At 41.6% G+C, this 19,870-nt stretch overlaps 1 long non-coding RNA gene across 2 annotated transcripts; it reads right to left on the bottom strand.

The window, feature by feature from the left end:
• Positions 1-3,551: 3,551 nt before the first annotated feature.
• On the bottom strand, positions 3,552-19,429 carry LOC144929752 (uncharacterized). Of its 2 annotated transcripts, none has more exons than XR_013634953.1 (7): positions 19,281-19,429; positions 17,931-18,685; positions 17,178-17,202; positions 15,018-15,070; positions 14,289-14,320; positions 9,150-9,261; positions 3,552-3,945 (listed from the first exon to the last, which is right to left on the bottom strand). It is a non-coding gene; the product is annotated as an uncharacterized LOC144929752 (long non-coding RNA). The 2 variants fall into 2 exon arrangements; XR_013634952.1 differs by lacking the exon at positions 3,552-3,945 and adding an exon at positions 7,224-8,068.
• Positions 19,430-19,870: the final 441 nt, after the last annotated feature.

Below are 19,870 nucleotides of genomic sequence, written 5' to 3'. Positions count from 1 at the left end.
AGATAAACTTAAGTAACTCATAAGTTATAGGGACCTGAAAGTGGCATGCCAGAGGGGGAATTTTGTCCAGAATACTGACATCATCAGCCACCCACAGAACATAGCTGACATAATCTTACTGGGCCTGATCTTGGGACAAGAACCTGTTAATCCTCAAGTTACAATTATAAATACCCAACTTTGGGTCAGGCTACAGAAGAGTCCTGAGAATTAGAAAACATGCCCGATAGTTTGAAATTCAACCATTTCAAAATGAAACATTGCGTCTTTTCCACTTCAAAATAACATTTTAATTTTGAACTTTAGGTATATTTATTTTTAAGGGGTGGAAAATCACTTGAAAACTAAATTAAATAAAAAACCAAAAAAAGTTTCATCTCCAATAAAAAAACCTCAGAATTAAAACAAACAAAAAAAAAGAACAAAAATAACCCTCACCCCAATTAGTTTAGTTTCAGATTTTTCATTCCGTATAGTTCTGGATGTTTTCTATCCAAAATGGAAAACAAACAAACAAACCCAACAACAACTTTTTTTTTTTTTTTTTGCTTTGGTGAAAAAAACAAAACAAAATCAGCTCTGGTTCAAAATAACGACATTTTAGTCTGGTTCCTGAGATGAAAAAAATCAAATATTTCATAGAATCATAGAATAACAGAGTTGGAAGGGACCTCTGGAGGCCATCTAGTCCAACCCCCTACCCAGAGCAGGACCAATCCCAACTAAATCATCCCAGCCAGGACTTTGTCAAGCCTGACCTTAAAAACTTCTAAGGAAGGGGATTCCACCACCTCCCTAGGTAACGCATGCCAGTGTTTCATAGAATCATAGAATATCAGGGTTGGAAGGGACCCCAGAAGGTCATCTAGTCCAACCCCCTGCTCGAAGCAGGACCAATTCCCAGTTAAATCATCCCAGCCAGGGCTTTGTCAAGCCTGACCTTAAAAACCTCTAAGGAAGGAGATTCTACCACCTCCCTAGGTAACGCATTCCAGTGTTTCACCACCCTCTTAGTGAAAAAGTTTTTCCTAATATCCAATCTAAACCTCCCCCACTGCAACTTGAGACCATTACTCCTAGTTCTGTCATCTGCTACCATTGAGAACAGTCTAGAGCCATCCTCTTTGGAACCCCCTTTCAGGTAGTTGAAAGCAGCTATCAAATCCCCCCTCATTCTTCTCTTCTGCAGGCTAAACAATCCCAGCTCCCTCAACCTCTCCTCATAACTCATGTGTTCCAGTCCCCTAATCATTTTTGTTGCCCTTCGCTGGACTCTCTCCAATTTATCCACATCCTTCTTGAAGTGTGGGGCCCAAAACTGGACACAGTACTCCAGATGAGGCCTCACCAATGTCGAATAGAGGGGAACGATCACGTCCCTCGATCTGCTCGCTATGCCCCTACTTATACATCCCAAAATGCCATTGGCCTTCTTGGCAACAAGGGCACACTGCTGACTCATATCCAGCTTCTCGTCCACTGTCACCCCTAGGTCCTTTTCCGCAGAACTGCTGCCGAGCCATTCGGTCCCTAGTCTGTAGCTGTGCATTGGGTTCTTCCGTCCTAAGTGCAGGACCCTGCACTTATCCTTATTGAACCTCATCAGATTTCTTTTGGCCTTATCCTCCAATTTGTCTAGGTCCTTCTGTATCCTATCCCTCCCCTCCAGCGTAACTACCACTCCTCCCAGTTTAGTATCATCCGCAAATTTGCTGAGAGTGCAATCCACACCATCCTCCAGATCATTTATGAAGATATTGAACAAAACCGGCCCCAGGACCGACCCTTGGGGCACTCCACTTGATACCGGCTGCCAACTAGACATGGAGCCATTGATCACTACCCGTTGAGCCCGACAATCTAGCCAGCTTTCTACCCACCTTATAGTGCATTCATCCAGCCCATACTTCCTTAACTTGCTGACAAGAATACTGTGGGAGACCGTGTCAAAAGCTTTGCTAAAGTCAAGAAACAATACATCCACTGCTTTCCCTTCATCCACAGAACCAGTAATCTCATCATAAAAGGCGATTAGATTAGTCAGGCATGACCTTCCCTTGGTGAATCCATGCTGGCTGTTCCTGATCACTTTCCTCTCATGCAAGTGCTTCAGGATTGATTCTTTGAGGACCTGCTCCATGATTTTTCCAGGGACTGAGGTGAGGCTGACTGGCCTGTAGTTCCCAGGATCCTCCTTCTTCCCTTTTTCACCACCCTCCTAGTGAAAAAGTTTTTCCTAATATCCAACCTAAACCTCCCCCACTGCAACTTGACACCATTACTCCTTGTCCTGTCATCTGCTATCACTGAGAATAGTCTAGATCCATCCTCTTTGGATCCACCTGTCAGGTAGTTAAAAGCAGCTATCAAATCCCCCCTCATTCTTCTCTTCCATAGACTAAACAATCCCAGTTCCCTCAGCCTCTCCTCATAAGTCATGTGTTCCAGACCCCTAATCATTTTTGTTGCCCTTCGCTGGACTCTCTCCAATTTCTCCACATCCTTCTTGTAGTGTGGGGCCCAAAACTGGACACAGTACTCCAGATGAGGCGTCACCAATGTCGAATAGAGGGGAATGATCATGTCCCTCGATCTGCTGGCAATGCCCCTACTTATACACCCCAAAATGCCATTGGCCTTCTTGGCAACAAGGGCACACTGTTGACTCATATCCAGCTTCTCGTCCACTGTCACCACTAGGTCCTTCTCTGCAGAACTGCTGCCTAGCCATTCGGTCCCTAGTCTGTAGCGGTTCATTGGATTCTTCCGTCCCAAGTGCAGGACTCTGCCCTTGTCCTTGTTGAACCTCATCAGATTTCTTTTGGCCCAATCCTCCAATTTGTCTAGGTCCCTCTGTATCCTATCCCTACCCTCTAGCGTATCTACCACTCCTCCCAGTTTAGTGTCATCTGCAAACTTGCTGAGGGTGCAATCCACACCATCCTCCAGATCATTAATGAAGATATTGAACAAAACCGGCCCCAGGACTGACCCTTGGGGCACTCCGCTAGATACCAGCAGCCAACTAGACATGGAGCTATTGATCACTACCCATTGAGCCCGACAATCTAGCCAACTTTCTACCCACCTTGTAGTGCATCCATCCAGCCCATACTTCTTTAACTTGCTGACAAGAATACTGTGGGAGACCGTGTCAAAAGCTTTGCTAAAGTCGAGGAATAACACGTCCACTGCTTTCCCTTCATCCACAGAACCAGTTATCTCATCATAAAAGGCAATTAGATTAGTCAGGCAGGACTTTCCCTTGGTGAATCCATGCTGACTGTTCCTGATCACTTTCCTCTCATCTAAGTGCTTCAGAATTGATTGCTTGAGGACATGCTCCATGATTTTTCCGGGGACTGAGGTGAGGCTGACCGGCCTGTAGTTCCCAGGATCTTCCTTCTTCCCTTTTTTAAAGATTTGCTCAGTTCTGTACACATTACTGCACAATACTTGTTTTTCTTTTTTAAATTTTATTTTGCATATATTGAAAGAAAGGAAACTGAAAGTAATAGTTGTATAGAGATAAAGATAACAAAAAGAAAATTCTGACTCATATGATCCAATAATAAAGCGAGCCCTCTCATGCATTACAGTCCAGCATACATGTAAGAGAAATAAAATTATGATTTATAATACAGCACCATCTATTTACATCAAACTCACATGCTCCCTTTGCATAGGAGGAACTAGACTGAAATTGACACACATCCTCATCCCCAGTTAAGAAATCAGGTAGGTTAAACTCATGTTGCTCTTTATTTCTCTCTTCAAAAACCAAAAATTCTGCATATTTCCAAATTTCTGAAACGTCCCTTCACTGCCTGAGTGTCCTCTTCTTTCCTCTTCTGCTGGCTCTGACAAATTGAAATCAATCTTTGAAAAAACTAAACTGAGACACTTATCTTCCAACATCCTGCACCTCTCATGGATTGTACAAGTCTACAGGAAAATGAGAAGGAAACATGGAAAACATATTAGCCACCTGCAGATCTTACACCATTGATCCCCAGGGAATTTCACCCTATCCCAAACAAAACACACCATTGATTTAAGTGAAGGTTGCTGAGAGAGATATGATTTATACAGCCTGTATTCCAGAGACAGAATGTAAATGTTACAGGCTAAATTGTGACTTGGACTGGACACTGGAATAGGGGACGAGATGGACTCTCAGACCCCTGCAGTGGCTGTCTGGACACTGGTTCCAGGCATGCAAAAATGAGAAAAAGATGGTGCCACCCACCTGCCTCAATGGGTGGAAAACTTGATGGAGCCAGAGGTGATTGGGACAGCCCCAATAGAAAGGGGGAGGAGAGCACTCACTTCAGAGGTTCTATCCACCTCTTAGCCAGCCAGGGACAGAGGGAAGTTGATTGGTCCCTTGCTGTCACCTTTGGTTAATTTAAGCCCTAGCCTGGGCCATGTGGAGACTCTTTTTACTCCATTTCAGCAGCCCCAGCCCCACCCCTGTAATAGTAGTTTCAGAGTTGCGTCATGCCAGTGCTGTGGGTCTGACCGATGGCCTGTTTGGGGATCAGGAAGGAATTTTTCTTCCCATCAGGCCAAATTAGCAGAGGCTGGTGGGATTGTTGCCTTCCTCTCAGGAGCCTGTAACCATTACACTGTGACCACTTAAAATGCCTGGTGGGTGAGAGTATGGACGACACGGCAGATAGTGCCTCTCCCCTGTGTTAAGTTTAATGAAGTTGCAGCCTGCCATGCAAAATCCATCCCTGTGTCTGTCCTTATTTACCCCATGTGCACATCAAATCACCCACCTCTTCAATAAATTCTGGTCTAGGACCAAATCCCAGTTTTTGCAAATATTAGTCTGGCAATTGGTTTATAATTATTTGGAGGTGAATGTAAAATTGGTGCATGGTGCAGTCCCTCAAGAATGAAATCCTCTCTCTGCATAAGAAACACAGAAGCAATGCAATTTCCTGTTCAAACCCACTATCTATCAATCTGTCCATCTATCTTCAACCTTCCCCCAGAGAGGCCACCAGATGGGATGTTACAGCATAGAAGATAGAGATTAAATCTCAGGAACAACTTCCTAATGGTAAGAACAGTAGGACAATGGAACAGACTGCCTATGGAAGTTGTAGAATCTCCTTCACTGGAGGTTTTCAGAAAGAGGCTGGATAGCCATCTGTCTTGGATGGTTTGGACACAACAAATCCTGCATGTTGGCAGGGGTTAGATTAGGTGGCCCTTGCAGTCCCTTCTGACCCCACGGTTCTATGATTCTCTGAAATTGCAGGCCTGGTTCTGCCACTCTTAGTCACTTTGAAAAGTACCTTACTCTACTAGGCAGTTATGCGCGTAGCACATGAGTGCTCCCTATAAGTAAAAGGGCAGAATCTAGCCCTGTTTCAGTGCATTTGTCCGTTCTAAGTGTGAACTCTCTGTTGAGACTGCAAACGATCATGCCGAATGTGGAGGTGGGACTCCTGATTTATGGCTAAATCTGGGGCAGATATTTATAGAACTTTGGGCCTAAATTTTCAAAAGTGACTAGTGATTTTAGGAGCACATATTAAGACACCTCAAAAGGGCCTGATTTTGTGAAAATCGGGTTTTTCTAAGATGCATCAGTGTAGGTGCCCAAAATCGTGATCCACTTTTAAAAAATTAGTTTTAACTTAGTTTCAAGCATTCTTACAACTACACTACCCACCTGCTGAAGTGAAGAAACAGTTTGACAGAGCCAGAAGAGTTCCCAGAAGTCACCTAGTACAGGACAGGCCCAACAAAGAAAATAACAGAACACCACTAGCCGTCACCTTCAGCTCCCAACTAAAACCTCTCCAATGCATCATCAAGGATCTACAACCTATCCTGAAGCACGACCCATCACTCTCACAGATCTTGGGAGACAGGCCAGTCCTTGCTTACAGACAGCCCCTCAACCTGAAGCAAATACTCACCAGCAACCACACACTACACAACAGAACCACTAACCCAGGAACCTATCCTTGCAACAAAGCCCGTTGTCAACTGTGCCCACATATCTATTCAGGAGACACCATCATAGGGCCTAATCACATCAGCCACACTATCAGAGGCTCATTCACCTGCACATCTACCAATGTGATATATGCCATTATGTGCCAGCAATGCCCCTCTGCCATGTACATTGGTCAAACTGGACAGTCTCTACGTAAAAGAATAAATGGACACAAATCAGACGTCAAGAATTATAACATCCAAAAACCTGTCGGAGAACACTTCAATCTCTCTGGTCACTCGATTAGAGACCTAAAAGTGACAATTCTTCAACAAAAAGACTTCAAAAATATACTCCAGTGAGAGACTGCTGAATTGGAATTAATTTGCAAACTGGATACAATTAACTTAGACTTGAATAGAGACTGGGAGTGGATGGGTCATTACACAAAGTAAAACTATTTCCCCATGTTTATTTCCCCCCTGCACCCCACACTGTTCCTCATATATTCTTGTCAACTGCTGGAAATGGCCCACATTGATTATCACTACAAAAGGTTTTCTCTCCCCGCCCCCCTGCTCTCCTGCTGGTATTAGCTCATCTTAAGTGATCACTCTTCTTACTGTGTGTATGGTAACACCCATTGTTTCATGTTCTCTGTGTATATAAATCTCCCCACTGTATTTTCCACTGAATGCATCCTGTCAAGGTTCCTCCCCCACTCTGAACTCTAGGGTACAGATGTGGGGACCTGCATGAAAAACCTCCTAAGCTTATCTTTACCAGCTTAGGTCAAAACTTCCCCAAGGTACAAAATATTCCACCCTTTGTCCTTGGATTGGCCACTACCACCACCAAACAAATACTGGTTACTGGGGAAGAGCTGTTTGGACACGTCTTTCCCCCCAAAATACTTCCCAAAACCTTGCACCCCACTTTCTGGACAAGGTTTGGTAAAAAGCCTTACCAATTTGCCTAGGTGACTACAGACCCAGACCCTTGGATCTTAAGAACAATGAACAATCCTCCCAACACTTGCACCCCCCCTTTCCAGGGAAATGTTGGATAAAAAGCCTCACCAATTTGCATAGGTGACCACACACCCAAACCCTTGGATCTGAGAACAATGAAAAAGCATTCAGTTTTCTTACAAGAAGACTTTTAATAGAAATAGAAGTAAATAGAAATAAAGAAATCGCCCCTGTAAAATCAGGATGGTAGATACCTTACAGGGTAATTAGATTCAAAACATAGAGAACCCCTCTAGGCAAAACCTTAAGTTACAAAAAAGATACACAGACAGAAATAGTTATTCTATTCAGCACAATTCTTTCTCAGCCATTTAAAGAAATCATAATCTAACACGTACCTAGCTAGATTACTTACTAAAAGTTCTAAGACTCCATTCCTGGTCTATCCCCGGCAAAGACAGTATATAGACAGACTGAGACCCTTTGTTTCTCTCCCTCCTCCCAGCTTTTGAAAGTATCTTGTCTCCTCATTGGTCATTTTGGTCAGGTGCCAGCGAGGTTACCTTTAGCTTCTTAACCCTTTACATGTGAGAGGAGTTTTTCCTCTGGCCAGGAGGGATTTCAAAGGGGTTTACCCTTCCCTTTATATTTATGACACATCCGATGAAGTGAGCAGTAGCTCACGAAAGCTTATGCTCAAATAAATTTATTAGTCTCTAAGGTGCTACAAGTTCTCCTTTAGTTTTAACTTGTTAGACAATTTTTTTCTCTTTACAAATTGGCTGAACAGATTGTGATTATCTCAAATTTATTAACAACAAGAATTTATTAATTAAACAATTTCAACAAAATATTCTTGGTGTGTAGCCCATTTACATTAAGTTCATTGCATTTTATAATATAAATCTAACAGGTCATTTTAATCTCTTCAGTGGTTGGTTGAGGGTAACTCAGTCAGGTTTGCAGTGTGAACACTCACGGCTGAATTAGAAATTCTCTCTCTCTGACTCTTGATCTAACATTTACTTCTGATTTTCTGACTCCATGACCATACTGAAGCAAACTCATCAATGGAGTGGTGCAGGAAGCAAACGTATGAAGGATGAGAACGCCATCAAGGAAAATCCAGAGTTTCTTTCTGAGCAAATATTTGAAAAAAAACAAACCAAAACAACCAACCAAACATCACCATTTTCAGATATTTGCTCAGGGCTTATTTTGCCACTTACCTGCCCCTAAAAAAGACATGGGAATCCCAGCCAGTTTCACAAAGGCAATAGAACAAACTTTATGATATTATAGTAATTGCAGATTCATATCTGTGATTTGGAGGCTGGTTTTTGTATTATGAAATTCCAGGGTATCCATAATTCAACTTAATATGAAATTGCAACACTTCTAGTGGTAACGGGCCTGACCCAGGACTCATTCAAATTATTGCTAGGCTTTCCATTGATCTTGACCAAAAGACTCCAAGTGCCTGGAAGCAAAACCCATTCAGTCTGATATTTTTAGTCTATCTTCTCTTTCTTGGGTCAAAGTTTCCTTGATTCATAGAGTTTAAAGCCAGAAGGGACCATTAGATCATCTAATCTGACCTCCTGTATAGCACAGACCCGTGAATTTCACCCAGTTACCTTTCAGTTGAGCCCAATAATTTTTGTTTGGCTAAAGCATCTTCCACAGAGGAGTCCAGTCTTGACCTGAAGATATCAAGTGATGGAGAATCCACCACTTCCCTTGTTCGAAGGGTGAGTCACCCTCATTGTCAAAATGAGAACCTTATTTCCAGTTTGCATTTAATCAGAGATTTCAAAATCTCTCACTGGTGGGAGTCAGCCTACAGGAAACATTTTCCCCACTAGTTTACCCTTCTGAATGTTAGAATGCAATGAATTCAGGCTGCTCCTCCATGGGTCAGGGAGAAAGACCTGGTTCTGCCTCTGATTGTTCTCATTCTATTTCTGGCCCCACTTCTATGGAAAATCAGATTCCTCAAGCTTAGGGCAGAAGGGGTCAATTTCACCCTAGTTCTCCTGGTGGAGAAAGCTCTACATAAGTATGAATAAGTGACAAGGATCCAGGCCCTGGTAAATAAGCACATGCATAATTTGAAGCACATGGACAATCCCACTAATTACATATCTGGTGAAATGTATACGAGTGTTTAAGACCTTGCTGAGTCCGGGCTGAGGCCGTGAGTGGAGTGGATCACTTACCATTCACATATAGCGGAAAGGCAGATTCATACTTCTGTTTGGAGGGAAGTGTAGAACGAGGCACATCCTCTAGATCAAAATTTTGATAGATTGGCTCCGGGGCTTCTTTGCCCTTTAAATCAATGGGGGCATGTTAAACTGGGTGCAAAGGTGCTATTTTCTGACTGAAATGCTGCCAGAAAGCTGAGATTTAAAAGCATAGCCAAAGTAGCTTCTCAGAGAGTGATCAAACATACCCATTATTAAATGGGAAGGGGGAATTTTGTTAATTGATCATAACTAAATAATGAACATACTGGGTGAAATAGTGGTTCCACGGAAGTCAATGGCAAAACTGCATTGTGACTTTCACTTGCGGATCTCAGAATACTGTACAAACTATAGATAATCAGCCCCAACAAATCCATGTGTACTTTATAACTAGTCAAATCTGACGCTGGCAGCAGAGGCTTCAGGAGGAAATGGATATTACACAGACCAACCAACAGTCCTCAGAGATGAATGTACTGCTTTACTTTACACATTGCAAGCATCTCCATTGACTTCAATAGGACTGCACACACAGCATCAAGTTAAGCATGTGCATAAGAATTTGCAGGATGGAGGCCTTAGGTTGTAAGCTCCTCAACTCAGTGGCCATCTGTTTGTAATGTGTGTGTGTACAGAGCGTAGTTTAATAGGATGCTGATCAATGCCCGGAGCTTCAAGGCATTACTGCATCATTGAACTGGCCAGAAAACTGAATTTCTGGTCCTTGGGAAATTGAGACATTTTGAAATTTCTTTTTGTTCAAAACTGGAATGAAAAGTCAAAATGGGAAAATTGACCAAGACACTAAATATCTGAAATTTTTCATTCCAGAAATATTGAAATGGCCTTATCAAAATGCTTCATTTCTGAAAGGCTGGAATGATTCATTGTGACTATCATTTTGACTCATATATAATATAATAGATATAGAATATATATATATATATATATATATATATATATATATATATATATATAATGTATATATATTAATAATAATAATATAATAGATATAGAATATATATATAATATAGATATAGAATGATTCATTGTGACTTTATCATTTTGACTCATATATAATATAATAGGGCAGAAAAGGTGGGGGAGTAGCACTGTATGTAAGGGAGCAGTATGACTGCTCAGAGCTCCGGTACGAAACTGCAGAAAAACCTGAGTGTCTCTGGATTAAGTTTAGAAGTGTGTGCAACAAGAGTGATGTAGTGGTGGGAGTCTGCTATAGACCACCTGACCAGGGGGATGAGGTAGATGAGGCTTTCTTCCAGCAGCTCACGGAAGCTACTCGATCGCATGCCCTGATTCTCATGGGTGACTTTAATTTTCCTGATATCTGCTGGGAGAGCAATACAGCGGTGCATAGACAATCCAGGAAGTTTTTGGAAAGCGTAGGGGACAATTTCCTGGCGCAAGTGCTAGAGGAGCCAACTAGGGGGGCTAGTTCTTGACCTGCTGCTCACAAACCGGGTAGAATTAGTGGGGGAAGCAAAAGTGGATGGGAATCTGGGAGGCAGTGACCATGAGTTGGTTGAGTTCAGGATCCTGACGCAGGGAAGAAAGGTAAGCAGCAGGATACGGACCCTGGACTTAAGGAAAGCAGACTTCAACTCCCTCAGGGAACGGATGGCCAGGATCCCCTGGGGGCCTAACTTGAAGGGGAAAGGAGTCCAGGAGAGCTGGCTGTATTTCAAGGAATCCCTGTTGAGGTTACAGGGACAAACCATCCCAATGAGTCGAAAGAATAGTAAATATGGCAGGCGACCAGCTTGGCTTAATGGTGAAATCCTAGTGGATCTTAAACATAAAAAAGAAGCTTACAAGAAGTGGAAGGTTGGACATATGACCAGGGAAGAGTATAAAAATATTGCTCGGGCATGTAGGAATGATATCAGGAGGGCCAAATCGCACCTGGAGCTGCAGCTAGCCAGAGATGTCAAGAGTAACAAGAAGGGTTTCTTCAGGTATGTTGGCAACAAGAAGAAAGCCAAGGAATGTGTGGGCCCCTTACTGAATGGGGGAGGCAACCTAGTGACAGAGGATGTGGAAAAAGCTAATGTACTCAATGCTTTTTTTGCCTCTGTTTTCACTAACAAGGTCAGCTCCCAGACTGCTGAGCTGGGCATCACAAAATGGGGAAGAGATGGCCAGCCTTCTGTGGAGATAGAGGTGGTTAGGGACTATTTAGAAAAGCTGGACGTGCACAAGTCCATGGGGCCGGACGAGTTGCATCCGAGAGTGCTGAAGGAATTGGCGGCTGTGATTGCAGAGCCATTGGCCATTATCTTTGAAAACTCGTGGCGAACCGGGGAAGTCCCGGATGACTGGAAAAAGGCTAATGTAGTGCCAATCTTTAAAAAAGGGAAGAAGGAGGATCCTGGGAACTACAGGCTAGTCAGCCTCACCTCAGTCCCCGGAAAAATCATGGAGCAGGTCCTCAAAGAATCAATCCTGAAGCACTTGCATGAAAGGAAAGTGATCAGGAACAGCCAGCATGGATTCACCAAGGGAAGGTCATGCCTGACTAATCTAATCGCCTTTTATGATGAGATTACTGGTTCTGTGGATGAAGGGAAAGCAGTGGATGTATTGTTTCTTGACTTTAGCAAAGCTTTTGACATGGTCTCCCACAGTACTCTTGTCAGCAAGTTAAGGAAGTATGGGCTGGATGAATGCACTATAAGGTGGGTAGAAAGCTGGCTAGATTGTCGGGCTCAACGGGTAGTGATCAATGGCTCCATGTCTAGTTGGCAGCCGGTATCAAGTGGAGTACCCCAAGGGTCGGTCCTGGGGCCGGTTTTGTTCAATATCTTCATAAATGATCTGGAGGATGGTGTGGATTGCACTCTCAGCAAATTTGCGGATGATACTAAACTGGGAGGAGTGGTAGATACGCTGGAGGGGAGGGATAGGATACAGAAGGACCTAGACAAATTGGAGGATTGGGCCAAAAGAAATCTGATGAGGTTCAATAAGGCTAAGTGCAGGGTCCTGCACTTAGGACGGAAGAACCCAATGCACAGCTACAGACTAGGGACCGAATGGCTAGGCAGCAGTTCTGCGGAAAAGGACCTAGGGGTGACAGTGGACGAGAAGCTGGATATGAGTCAGCAGTATGCCCTTGTTGCCAAGAAGGCCAATGGCATTTTGGGATGTATAAGTAGGGGCATAGCGAGCAGATCGAGGGACGTGATCGTTCCCCTCTATTCGACATTGGTGAGGCCTCACCAAGGAGTACTGTGTCCAGTTTTGGGCCCCACACTTCAAGAAGGATGTGGATAAATTGGAGAGAGTCCAGCGAAGGGCAACAAAAATGATTAGGGGACTGGAACACATGACTTATGAGGAGAGGCTGAGGGAGCTGGGATTGTTTAGCCTGCAGAAGAGAAGAATGAGGGGGGATTTGATAGCTGCTTTCAACTACCTGAAAGGGGGTTCCAAAGAGGATGGCTCTAGACTGTTCTCAATGGTAGCAGATGACAGAACGAGGAGTAATGGTCTCAAGTTGCAGTGGGGGAGGTTTAGATTGGATATTAGGAAAAACTTTTTCACTAAGAGGGTGGTGAAACACTGGAATGCGTTACCTAGGGAGGTGGTAGAATCTCCTTCCTTAGAGGTTTTTAAGGTCAGGCTTGATAAAGCCCTGGCTGGGATGATTTAACTGGGAATTGGTCCTGCTTCGAGCAGGGGGTTGGACTAGATGACCTTCTGGGGTCCCTTCCAACCCTGATATTCTATGATTCTATGATAATATAGTATAATATAATATAATGTCTAAATGCCTAGACTATTATTCTATTCTAACATAAAAGTTGAAACCATAAAGTTGAAACACATTTTTGACTATATTGAAATGAAATGTTTTGATAACATTCTTTCAAAAATTTCAATATTTTCATGAAATATTTTGATTTTGTTGAATCAGCATTTTCTGATGGAAAACTGTCCTGTCACAAAATTTTCAACCAGCTATAATAATAATAAAAATCAAATCCTGCAAGAGGCAGCTAGGAAATAATCTGCCCATAGGGGAAAGTCTCTTCTAACCCTAATTGTTCCAGGATGGTTGATGCTCTGAAGCAGGCAGCTATATTTCTTCCAAAGGTCTTGGTGATTTGTAAACCCTGAATACTGTAATTCTAGGTGTCCTTGTTAACCAGATAAACACCCAATCTTTTGGTGAATCCAGCTGAATTCAGCACAGAAGGAGATTCTTCTCTATACAGATTGTATATTTCTTGCTTGAAAAATGAAATAAGAATATATAGTCCTGCCGTGGTGTGTAAGTGAAAAAATCTCTGTGGATAAGTACTAGTTATTGGACAGGAGGGAATTCAATCTCACCTAACCTGTTGTCTTCATACATGTTTGAAAATGCCATCACTAAGATCACCCTAGATCATCCTGTAGATGTATTCACTAGTAAATTAACATTTCCATCTATGAAACATTTGCCACAAAATGGATATCAATGTTAATAATTTTTGTATTAGTCATGGAAACCCTGGTAATATACTAATACATGTTTTGATAGCTTGAGGAATTATAGCAGGGTGCTATTTTCTTGTTATTACAGTAGGATCATTTTTACATATCTAAATAGCAAGAGATATAACTCTAAACTGCTTAATTCCCCTGAACACATGATATCCCAATGGAAAACAGGTTTTCTGTCCTATGGAAAATTTTGAGACTTCAATTTTTTTTCCTCCAGAATCAAGGTGAAAAACAAAAATGTTGCAGATTTTCTGTGACACACAATTCTAGGGAAACATTGTTTTGGGGCAAACAAAATGTTCTCTTTCAATAAATCTGAAACACTTTGTTTCAATTTTGACCATTCTTTATATTTTTAATTTTGTGTATAATTTCTCAAACGAAAAAGCAGTTTCACAAACTTACTGTCTCTAATTATATATCTATACAGTGCCTAATGGCTCTGATCACAGCTGGGACCTTGAAGCACTATCATAATAGAAATTATAATTTATTAGAAATGTTTTAAGGAAAATACATGGAAATAGGAAATCATTGCTGTGTAATATGTCAGACTTTCAGTGTATCATTATGGCTTAACAGCACAGCATAATCACTTACCATGCCATGGGAATATGCAACCCCATTGTTATCTGTAAAAAAAGGTCACATTTATAACAATTTTTGTTATAACAGGGTTTCAGGTAAGATTTTGCTGTAAGGAGCTTTAAAAAGTGAATTTGTCCCCTTACAATACATTTAACTGGTGTCTCAGCAAATGTAATAGGTACAACACAGTTCCCAAAAATATTTTTTTAAATATTTAAACTCAGAGCTGATTATTGAAATCAACCTGTTGAGCTATACATCCAGAAGAGGTAATTTGGGATGGATTTGTACTCCAGACCTGATTTGTGCCAGATGCACATTCATAGAGAGCTGCTTCTGAAATCAGTTATAATCAACATAGCTTTAAAATGGCAATGTGACCCAGAGAACTGGTCGCTACAGTTAAAATCAAGAGACCTGGGATTATTCCTAGTTCTTCCACTCAGCTGCTAATAGAGAGCAAAATAGGATGTTATGTTTTCTAATCAGTGAGGAAAGCATTAGGTACCATGCTGATAAATTAAGTACTGAGGTAGACAGAACCATTGGTAGTTAAAAATTGCTGCTGGTGGAAATAATTTCCGTACTTATTCCAATATGTGCTCTTAACTGACTTGTCAGAGATCCTTGCCCCTGAATTACTACATACACTTCACCAAACTCCCCATTCCTTCAAAAACCAAACAGCAAATGCATCTGTAGCTCAGAGGAATAAGTGATTAATGTGTCTGATTTTCATACCCATGTACTGATCTTCAGTGGGATTATCGTTCCTCTCACGGAGGCTTTGCAACCTAATAAAAGCAAGAGAAAAGTTGCACAAGTGAACAGGAGACATGAGTCATATTTAAAGTCTAAAATAAGAGATGGACCTGGCTCAAAATCCTGAAATTCATGCAGACTGAACATAGAGGCTGTGGTAAGTTAGAATCCAAATCTGCATCCACATCTGAACTGCACAAGTAGTCCCTGTCTCATCAAGATGCTGAATGAAATCTTGCATCCAAGCAGTCCAAGCACCACAGTTCCAAACTATGGAGTGAATTTTGAAATTAAGAGCCATCTCCCTTTAAGAAGTATATGCAAGAAAAGTGACACAGAGGCTGCTATGGAGCCACACACAGCCTTAGCAATTGGTTGGAAAATTCAGTTATGTTGAACTGGAAAGGGTTTCATGGGAACATGTGGATTTGACAACATTTTTGACTGGAGGAAGTCAAAATGAATTACTCCAACTTTCTCATTTTATTTCAATACTGTTAAAACTTTTTGTTTCAATAACTTCAAAAGTTTCACTTCAATAAGGCGAACAGGTTTCATTTCAACTTTGTTTCGATTCATTTCACTGTGACTTTTATATTGTTAAAATATTAATTTTAATTATTTATAATATATACTATATTTATGAATCATACAGTTAATATGTCATAGTATAGTATAATGTTTCAATGTTATGAAAACAAAACCTTTTAATGTTTCCAAAACTATTTTGTAGGAATTTTGGTGTTGCAGAAAATGTCAACATTTTGATTTTTCATTCCTATTCGGCATGAAAACAAATGTTGAAATATTGGAATTTCCTGTGCAATGGAAATTCTGTTTTCTGATGAGTGGTTTGCAACCCAGTATTGCTGGATTAGGAGAAAGCAACTTATCTTGTTCCCTCTGACCAGAAGCGGGCTTGGAGTGGGAGGCAGCTCATAGCCACATCATCCTAGGGCCATGCCTCTGCTGGAAACTGTGATATTTTAACCCTGCCTTGACAACCTGCATGGAACAACTAGTGCAGAACTGCATGGTCAAAGCTTACCACTTGTTAGTGGATTTTGCCCCAGGCTAGCTGGAGTTTTCTTGGTGGGGAAGGACTCTCACAGATGGACATGGCCACCAGATCACTAATGACAGGTTTCAGAGTAGCAGCCGTGTTAGCCTGTATCCGCAAAAAGAACAGGAGTACTTGTGGCACCATAGAGACTAACAAATTTATTTGAGCATAAGCTTTCGTGGGCTACAGCCCACTTCATCGGATGTATTCAGTGGAAAATACAGTAGGACGATTTTATATACTCATAGAACATGAAACAATGGGTGTTACCAGGCACACTATAATGAGAGTGATCAGGTATTATTCCTGCTGGTAATAGCTCACCTTAACTGATCACTCTCATTATAGTGTGCCTGGTAACACCCATTGTTTCATGTTCTCTGTGTATATAAAATCATCCTACTGTATTTTCCACTGCATGCATCTGATGAAGTGGGCTGTAGCCCACGAAAGCTTATGCTCAAATAGATTTGTTAGTCTCTAAGGTGCCACAAGTACTCCTGTTCTTTTTGCAGATCGCTAATGGAGCTAAACTCTGTCTTTGTTCACACCCCTTTTAAACTGCAACTCTTAGAGTTGGGGACTGTCATACTCTGTGTTTGTACAGCACCAAGCACAATGGGGCCCAGCCTGTTTGAGGCCTCTAGACACTGTTGCAATAGACTCCTTTTCTTTTTGCTAATACAGACTAACATGGCTGCTACTCTGAAAAAAGAGCAAACATATAATTAATGATTAATAATAATATGTAGACTTTAAACTGTCTGGAGCAGGGACAGTCTTCTCTGTTACCTGTGTGTTCAGTGACCAACACAAAGGGACCCTGATTTCATGAATGAAGTCACTAGCTATCAAGCATTATCATTTCCTCAGATACTATAGTGATGGTGGGCAGCCATAACATAATCCAGGTAGGCAGCTGAAGTACCATATATATCCCACAACAGCATCACCATTTAGAGGGGGCTGCTGTAAGTACCAAACCCTCTGACTTGGACACAAGTTGATATATTACGTGGGAGTAATCTCTTTCTGTCTGTAACGTGAGAGGTATGATAGAATTACCCAATTCTTACCTTTCCTTTCTTCTTGTAGTTACAACTAGAAAAAAAACAAATTAGAAAGGTTTAGAGAAAAATTCTTTGCCTCTCCCCAGAATATCAATGAGAGGGAGAGGAAGTTAAACAAACTACTTAAGGGATAAGGAGACAGGGGTTTGTTTCTGGAGTTCTGTTAAGATTTAGGTTAGGGTTAGGGCTAGGTGAAGAGATCATCAGAGCTTATCAGAAAAAAGTGGAGAAGAATTCACAAAGTCTTTTAGATTTTTTCCTGATTTTTTGAAATATAAATTTTTGAAATTCATATACTTTCATATGACCTTAGAGTTGATAGAAAAAAATCAAGAGAAAAGTTTTGTGAATGTTTTTCTAGTTTATGTGGATTTTCATCCAATTTTTGAAATTTGAAAAATATTGACCAGCTCCCAAGTTCAGACTCAAAGTCAGTTCAGGGCTAGTGTCTAGGCTCAGGGTCAGTGGTGAAATCTGATAAGCTGCGGGTCAATTTTGGTCTCAATTGTGCAAGTCTCACAAAATCAGTTGTTCTTACAAGATTTCTTCCATGTCAAGCTAAATCCAAATCACACCCAGAAAATATATCTCAAGCCAAAACTGTAGGTGCAAGTTATGAAGAGGAGGTGATAAATTGTTCTCCATGTCTGTTAAGTAAAACATGAAGTAATGGTGTTAATCTGCAGAAAGGGTGGTCTAAAGTTAGGTTTTAGGAAAACTTTCTTACTCTAAGGATAATCAAGCACTGGAATAGATTACCTAGGTAAGTAGTGGAAGCCCCTTCATCATAATAATCAGAATAATTGTTTCATTCACTTTCATAGGCAGTATCCAGGCCCTCCCATCCGGTTTGCTTGATCCCAGCCCATCTATGTAAAACTCCTCAAACAGGTTGTCTTCAACTCCAGGCACTTGACTTTTCTGCATTGGGGACATTATTTTCCCAACATTTATGACACAGTGTCCCAAATGCAAAACACTGGTTTGGGCCATGTTGTTCTCCACACCTTCCACATAGCCATCTGTACGCTGTCTCCCCACCAGCAGTGCTTTTCATAGCGGGTGTTTCCACTTTTTGATTTGACCTTTTCTGGCTATATTCTTTTGTAGTTAGTATGTGGATAAGCCCTTCTGGTGAATTCAGCTCTTTGGCTTGTGCTGACACAGTTTCTTCTGCCTTGCATACCTGGAGATCTTTTCCGAAAATGAAATCTCCTTCACAGAGCAGTCTCTCTCTCTTAGCACATTGTCTTTAATGCCACAAATGAGTCTCTCTCTGATCAGACACTGCCAGTCCACCAAAGTTACAGGTTTTACTGATTCGCCTTAATCATGTGACATATTGTTCTATGGTGGCATCAGTTTTGTTCGTGCATGTAAAACAAATGTCTCTCTCAAAGCTTTCATTCCTTTTTGGCATGCAATGTTCCTCAAATTTAGTCAGAATTTTACTTAACTTCATGCTTTCACCTTCTTCAAACTTAAAGGTGTTCTAAATATCCAAGGCTTCCTTCCTGAAAACATGCAAAAATTGATGATTTCACTTTATTATTTTTCTCCCTTGTGGCTGCTAAATACAATTCAAATTTCTGTCAGAATTTTTTCTTGTGTTCTGCAACACTGCCTGACACTCACAGACTGGATGTAGGTTGCGACACATCCAGGTTTGGCTTTCTTCCCTTCTTAAGCTAGTCAAGCTACTATTGTGCTCATACAATACATAAAAAAGTGTTTGTTTCTTTTCTATTTGCTCCTCTGCGGGCTTCTTTTTTCTCTGCTTTCAGTTTCAAACAAAGGAGTTAACCTCAAAATGACCTCAGTCTCTTTCTCATTCAGACCTTCTGGTACCATGGAATGGTCATAGAATCTCATGGTTGAAAGGGACCTCAGGAGGTCATCTAATCCAACCCCCTGCTTAAAGCAGGACCAATCCCCAATTTTTGGCCCAGATCCCTAAATGGCCCCCTAAAGGACTGAACTCACAATCCTGGGTTTAGCAGGCCAATGCTCAAACCACTCAAATCCCTCCCCCCACAAGATCTTGTCTTGGGGTTCATTAAAGAACAACCCAGTGAATGAGAAAGGAATAAATCTTTTATTAAAACAAACCTGAGAGTGTCTGTGGTGAACTGCTGTGCACAGCTATGCGGAGTTCTGCACCTCTGCTTCCAGGGGACCGCTCAGAATTCCTATAGTCCTAATACAGTCCCTTTTGAGCGAGCCTCTGTAAATAATTATCTTGTACAAACATATCTCTACACTTGCTGCTCCTGCAGTGGCAGGGAAAAGATTAGGTGAGATCCGCCCAGCTGCCCTAGCAGGTGATCCAAGCCTGTGCTGCAGGGGAAGTTAAAAAAAAAGATATTCACCTTCCTCATCACAAACCTGTCCCTGTTTTTCACCGAAAAAAGTTTGAGATTTGAAAATTTTCACCCAGCTCTTCTAATCCCATTCAGAGATGCTTTAAAGGCAGCGCATGGGGTTTAGGCTGGTATTTACAAAGGAACCTAAGGGCTGTTTACTTTAGTTTAGCAGAAGAATAGAGTAGTTGTCCCATAAAGAGCAATAAACCCACAGTCCCACCCGCTCCCTTCCCCCCACACTGAGAAAGCTGCTTTCGTTTTTCACTCCTCAGTTAATAAATAACTTTTGGAAAAGCCAGCTCTGGCTTCACCAACAGCAATTACTCAGTCCTGGGG

The sequence above is a fragment of the Lepidochelys kempii genome, chromosome 23, assembly GCF_965140285.1.
Source record: "Lepidochelys kempii isolate rLepKem1 chromosome 23, rLepKem1.hap1, whole genome shotgun sequence".
In the NCBI taxonomy this organism is placed as follows: Eukaryota; Metazoa; Chordata; order Testudines; family Cheloniidae; genus Lepidochelys; species Lepidochelys kempii.
Note: the sequence above shows the minus strand (reverse complement) of the source record. Positions and strands in the feature narration are given on the sequence as shown.